This window comes from Bufo bufo, chromosome 4 (assembly GCF_905171765.1).
Source record: "Bufo bufo chromosome 4, aBufBuf1.1, whole genome shotgun sequence".
Lineage (NCBI taxonomy): Eukaryota > Metazoa > Chordata > Amphibia > Anura > Bufonidae > Bufo > Bufo bufo.
Window position 1 is genome coordinate 18,928,877 of NC_053392.1, and position 7,133 is coordinate 18,936,009.

At 42.5% G+C, this 7,133-nt stretch overlaps 1 long non-coding RNA gene across 1 annotated transcript; it reads right to left on the minus strand.

Annotated features, from left to right (window-relative positions):
• Window positions 1–1,642: 1,642 nt before the first annotated feature.
• Window positions 1,643–6,875, minus strand: LOC120997034. Its single transcript, XR_005778044.1, has 3 exons — window positions 6,729–6,875; window positions 4,312–4,455; window positions 1,643–1,722 (listed from the first exon to the last, which is right to left on the minus strand). It is a non-coding gene; the product is annotated as an uncharacterized LOC120997034 (long non-coding RNA).
• Window positions 6,876–7,133: the final 258 nt, after the last annotated feature.

The window sequence follows — 7,133 nt, forward strand, 5'->3', positions numbered from 1 at the left end:
GTATGTAGGAGTTACCTAATCACTGTATGGAGGTGTTATCCAGTCACTGTATGGAGGTGTTTTCAGTCACTGTATGGAGGTGTTTTCAGTCACTGTATGGAGGTGTTTTCAGTCACTGTATGGTGGTGTTATCCAGTCACTGTATGGTGGTCTTATACAGTCAATGTATGGAGTTGTTATCCTGTCACTATATGGTGGTGTTATCTAGTCACTATTTAGAGGTGTTATTCAGTCACTTTATGGTGGTGTTTTCCAGTCACTGTAGGGTAGTGTTATCATGTCACTGTTTGGAGGTTTTATCTAGTCACTGTATGGTGGTGTTATCCAGTCACTGTATGAAGGTGTTATCCGGTCACTGTATGTTGGTGTTATCCGGTCACTATATGGTGGTTTTATCCAGTCACTGTATGAAGGTGTTATCCGGTCACTGTATGGTGGTGTTATCATGTCACTGTTTGGAGGTTTTATCTAGTCACTGTATGGTGGTGTTATCCAGTCACTGTATGAAGGTGTTATCCGGTCACTGTATGTTGGTGTTATCCGGTCACTATATGGTGGTGTTATCCAGTCACTGTATGAAGGTGTTATCCGGTCACTGTATGTTGGTGTTATCCGGTCACTGTATGGAGGAGTTACACAATCACTGTATGTTGGTGTTATCCATTCACTGTATGGAGGTGTTTTCCAGTCACTGCATGGTGGTGTTTTCCAGTCACTGTAGGTTGGTGATATTCAGTCACTGTATGGCGGTGTTTTCCAGTCACTGTATGGCGGTGTTATCCAGTCACTTGATGGTGGTGATATCCAGTCTCTGTATGGTGGTGTTATCCAGTCACTGTATGGAGGTGTTATCCAGGCACTGTATGGTGGCGATATCTAGTCACTGTAATGTGGAGTTATGCAGTCACTGTATGGTGGAGTTATCCCGTCACTGTATTGAGGCGTTATTTAGTCAGTGTATGTAGGTGTTATCCGGTCACTGTATAGAGGAGTTAATCAGTCACTGTATGGTGGTGTTATCCTGTAACTGTATGCGGTGTTATCCAGTCACTGTATGGTGGTGTTATTTAGTCATGGCATGAAGGTGTTATGTAGTCCCTGTGTTTTCATAATTTGGAGATTCTATTTGTTCTGTGCTGTTGTCTGTATACAAATTCCAGATACTTATACATTGTGCTCCGTCTGTATTTACTGGTTCAGCACATGAGTCTGGTTGAGCGCAGTCCTCACCTCTGACCACCAGGACCTCGCCCTGCTCTAGACTGCAGGGTCTGATGTCAGGGTCAATCAGCAGGAATTACATTTCTCGGCCACCAGTAATAATTTGATGCATCACAATGGACGGTCAATGATACATCTTAGTCTCATTTTTCATCTTCTGCTTTATTACATTGATAAATGTCACTATGATCGCTGAGAAGGAGGAGAAATCTGCCTTTAATGGGGGTGTATTCAGACTTAGCACCTGGGGCAGCGGATCCGGCCCTGAGGGTCTTCACCGCTGTCACCTCCAGGTTTATCTGCAACTAGAGAAGGAAAAGCCGCGAGAAGAGAGAATTACTGAGGCTGATCAGCGATGTGTCCTCCGCTGTGAGGGACGGAGATGCAAAAAGCTGGATCCTCCTATTTTTCCCGGACAATCACGACAGTCACCACCATGTTTTCCATGTTGCATTGGTCCCCCAAATAAGCTCAATGGTGGTGGGCATGTCTCGGGCTTCTCTGGAGAAAAAATAATAATCATTGATTTAGACTTCCAGATGTAACTACAGAAAGATAAATCACAAAGTAACTACACTACATATCTCGATTGACTGGAAGAGCGGCATCAATGATAGTGATATCCAGAAAATGGCAGAATAGTGAGTGCAGCTCTGGAGTATAATACAGGATGTAACTCAGGATCAGTACAGGATAAGTAATGTAATGTATGTACACAGTGACTGCACCAGCAGAATAGTGAGTGCAGCTCTGGTGTATAATACAGGATGTAACTCAGGATCAGTGCAGGATAAGTAATGTAATGTATGTACACAGTGACTGCACCAGCAGAATAGTGAGTGCAGCTCTGGGGTATAATACAGGATGTAACTCAGGATCAGTACAGGATAAGTAATGTAATGTACACAGTGACTGCACCAGCAGAATAGTGAGTGCAGCTCTGGGGTATAATACAGGATGTAACTCAGGATCAGTACAGGATAAGTAATGTAATGTATGTATACAGTGACTGCACCAGCAGAATAGTGAGTGCAGCTCTGGAGTATAATACAGGATGTAACTCAGGATCAGTACAGGATAAGTAATGTAATGTACACAGTGACTGCACCAGCAGAATAGTGAGTGCAGCTCTGGGGTATAATACAGGATGTAACTCAGGATCAGTACAGGATAAGTAATGTAATGTAATGTACACAGTGACTGCACCAGCAGAATAGTGAGTGCAGCTCTGGAGTATAATACAGGATGTAACTCAGGATCAGTACAGGGTAAGTAATGTAATGTATGTATACAGTGACTGCACCAGCAGAATAGTGAGTGCAGCTCTGGAGTATAATACAGGATGTAACTCAGGATCAGTACAGGATAAGTAATGTAATGTACACAGTGACTGCACCAGCAGAATAGTGAGTGCAGCTCTGGAGTATAATACAGGATGTAACTCAGGATCAGTACAAGATAAGTAATGTAATGTATGTATACAGTGACTGCACCAGCAGAATAGTGAGTGCAGCTCTGGAGTATAATACAGGATGTAACTCAGGATCAGTACAGGATAAGTAATGTAATGTACACAGTGACTGCACCAGCAGAATAGTGAGTGCAGCTCTGGAGTATAATACAGGATGTAACTCAGGATCAGTAAAGGGTAAGTAATGTAATGTATGTACACAGTGACTTCACCAGCAGAATAGTGAGTGCAGCTCTGGAGTATAATACAGGATGTAACTCAGGATCAGTACAGGATAAGTAATGTAATGTACACAGTGACTGCACCAGCAGAATAGTGAGTGCAGCTCTGGAGTATAATACAGGATGTAACTCAGGATCAGTACAGGGTAAGTAATGTAATGTATGTACACAGTGACTGCACCAGCAGAATAGTGAGTGCAGCTCTGGAGTATAATACAGGATGTAACTCAGGATCAGTACAGGATAAGTAATGTAATGTATGTACACAGTGACTGCACCAGCAGAATAGTGAGTGCAGCTCTGGAGTATAATACAGGATGTAACTCAGGATCAGTACAGGATAAGTAATGTAATGTATGTACACAGTGACTGCACCAGCAGAATAGTGAGTGCAGCTCTGGAGTATAATACAGGATGTAACTCAGGATCAGTACAGGATAAGTAATGTAATGTATGTACACAGTGACTGCACCAGCAGAATAGTGAGTGCAGCTCTGGGGTATAATACAGGATGTAACTCAGGATCAGTATAGGATAAGTAATGTAATGTATGTACACAGTGACTGCACCAGCAGAATAGTGAGTGCAGCTCTGGAGTATAATACAGGATGAAACTCAAAATCAGTACAGGATAAGTAATATAATGTATGTACACAGTGACTGCACCAGCAGAATAGTGAGTACACCTCTGGAGTATAATTCAGGATGTAACTCAGGATCAGTACAGGATAATTAATGTAATGTATGTACACAGTGACTGCACCAGCAGAATAGTGAGTGCAGCTCTGGAGTATAATACAGGATGAAACTCAAAATCAGTACAGGATAAGTAATGTATGTACACAGTGACTGCACCAGCAGAATAGTGAGTGCAGCTCTGGAGTATAATACAGGATGTAACTCAGGATCAGTACAGGATAAGTAATGTAATGTATGTACACAGTGACTGCACCAGCAGAATAGTGAGTGCAGCTCTGGGGTATAATACAGGATGTAACTCAGGATCAGTACAGGTACTGTATAATATCTATGTACCTAATGGAAATGTATGTAATGGCAGTAGAAACATTACTTCTAGAGGAGCACACAGAACCTTGTGGAGCTCTCATATGATGACACATGAAGTGCTCACAGGTCCACACTTTGGAACATTAATGTGCTCCTTGCGTTAGTCCTCACAGTCATGTGATGCAGTTACAGTCCTGATAATTGCTGGGCTGCCTGCCACCAGTGAAGCTGAATTTACCTCTGAGATGTGTTTGTGGGGAAGCAGATTTTGGCAGATCAGGTGGAGCTGGTCATGTAACCATACAGCTGTCAGATTCCTTCACCAGGTGACAAATCCTGTCTAATAATGAGCTCCATCTACTTGTTGAGTTTGGTTTCAATTGAACTTACACTTGATGGGATCCTTGCATTCTTTATTGCATTTATAGAAGCAGCACTTCTCTTTCCCAAGGCAGTCTTTGTCAAATTTGCACAAATCAGGCACAGGTTCAACACAGCCTATTAATAGACTTGGTGGGCATATTCCTGGTTTTTCTGTAATTAAAGAGGTTTAAACGTCAAAAACGTATCATGCAGATACTGATGTGTTATCAACAAGGTTAAAAAAAAAATCAGAATGCTCGTCACATTGTGCCATCTGTCACCGGCTTTATTCCTGGTGGACAGATTTTCCATGTATATACATCTAATATATAAAGCTGAGTGTATGTGTGTGTGTGTGTATGTCCGCTAAAGGAATCTGTGCCATCGCATTTACAATCACGAAATTTGGCACACATGTACACCAGGTGTCTAGGGAGCTCTCAGCTCTCTAGCATGTACAGTTCCTGAGATATTCCCAAAAAATTCATTAGCCAACAGAAGCTTGATCACATGACCCTTATCAGCCAATAGAAGCTCGCAGGTCCTCCAGCCTCCACATACACAGTTTTACTCCAGGTTTCCATAACAACCCAGCTATTTCTCTTCACTGCTGTAGGAGAGCTTTAAAGGAAATCTGTCATCAGGATAATTGCTATTGAGGTAAAGACATGGCCTAATAGCACTTAGTACCTTATTTCAAGATGTTTTTATCCTCTGAAAATCCAGTTTATTTGGTATGCAAATGAGCCAGTAAGGTGCCCAGAGGGGCGTCACTCTTGCAGGAAGGAGCCCAGACACGCCCCCTGCCACAATGTGTCCACCCTCAAAAGACTTAAAACTCTGCCCACAAGTCACGCTAAGCCACACACTTACCTGGTTAGACCACACCCCCTCCCACTCCTGAGCCGACGGGGATTGAAAAATTGAAGGTAAAAATCAACTTCTGTCAGCTGCAGAGGTGAGAGGGAGGGTGACTTTCTCCCTGCAGCTCAGAGTACAGTACAGTGCTGCTGTCTTAGAGTGAGCTAATCAAAAGGATATGCCCCTGATCCGGTAAAGGCCACTGTTAAGGGGGCGGGCCCCTATGGAGGTCGCTGTCAAGGGAGTGGTATGCTGTGAAAGTTACTGTTAAAGGGGAAGGCAGCTGTAAAGGTAAAAGTTAAGGGGGTGGGCTGCTGTGGAGGTCCAATTTTAAGGGACAGGGCACTGTAGGGGGGTCAGTGTTAAGGGGTTGGAGGCTGTGGAAGTCACTGTTTTGGGGGCGGAGTACTGTCGATGTCACTGTTATAGTGGATAGTGTTGATATCTTTTAACGACACACACAAACATTAAATTAAATAGATTAAATATACTTGAGCGAAGTCGTGTCCTTCAGCTAGTAGTTAATACAGTTGAAAAAATACATAAGTCCATCAAGTTCAACCAAAGGATAGGTGGGGACGTGAATCCCAGAAGGAATTTAGAATTCATCTAAACCCTTTTTGAAACTGTCCACTGTTCCTGCTGTGACCATGTCCCGAGGAAGTCTATTCCACAGATTCACCGTTTTATGAGATCCTTCTAACATAAAGGTATTGTCCAAAGCATACAACCTCTTTAGTAGACAGTATTTATTATGAACAAAAGCGGTTGTGGAATGGGAATGGAAAAATTAATTAGAAATAGTTTATACAGGGATTATGAGGAGTTTTTGCATTCTGACACTTACCTGACCCCCACTGCTTTCTACTTCCTGGTACAGTCTCAATACCCAATAAATACCAAGTGATGCCTGCTTAATTGTCAAGTAGGATAACCACTTTCGAAAAGTGATTGGATGAGCAGGCATCACCACGACACAACCTCTTTAATCTGTACGTCCAGAAATCTCTTTAATGGTGACAATAATGAACACGTCTATGGCAAAAATGTGCTCTACTGGTCAGACACATGGTAAATGTTTCTCAGTGTTTAGAAAGCATTTCTGATCTAGCTATAAGAGACCCGCATGGTGACCTATTAAAGGTTTAATGTTGGTGTAGACATGTGTTGAAAGGGAAGGATATATGTAGACTTTGGAGAAAAATTAGTGGAGTCTTGACTGAATCAAGAAAAAAAACGTTCATGTTATTCTGGACTGTGATGCTCAATAGACTTAAAGAAAATAGAGGAAGAGGAAAAACAGTGAAGATATGGAGACGATGACAGGGAAGGATCATGACAAAGATTTCTGAAATATTAAAATGTATCAAAGAGCCGAGAGTTTTACCACTGGACCTCTTCCTATGCAGGCAAAATTTCCCAGTGCAGCTACGGACATGAGACAAGAACCCATCCTGGTCATCAGTTATATTCAGCACAAGCAATTAGCCAGAAACAAGTGAAATATGGGAACCATCCCTTAGATGCCACTTAGAAGTTCTCAATTTATCCCTGTGACACATCAGCATGCTTAGTAGGATTACCTGGTGGGGGTTTGGCATTGGTGTCTGCTAATGCTCCTGCACAGCAAAGAATGAGAAGAACGAGAGAGACGGTCACAGGTGCCATATCTGCTGAGCACTGGAGATATGCACAATCCAGCTGAAGGACTCACCATTTAAAGAGATTTATGAGGTGGGGCAGAGAAGCTGCAGGGCAGGGCATACTGTTTCTTAATCTTGGATTTCCCATTTTCAGGAACTTCCTTTTTGGTGGTGGAAGGACATTTCTATTTATATCTACAAGACATTTGGTATGAGATATGAATGGACCAGATGACACACTTTGGTTTTAGGTCAAAGGATTTACTTTCCATAATTTTGATGTGCATGTTCTTTTAGTAGCTGGAATTTTTTTTCTAGGTGGGGTGGGGGCTCCCCACCAAGGGG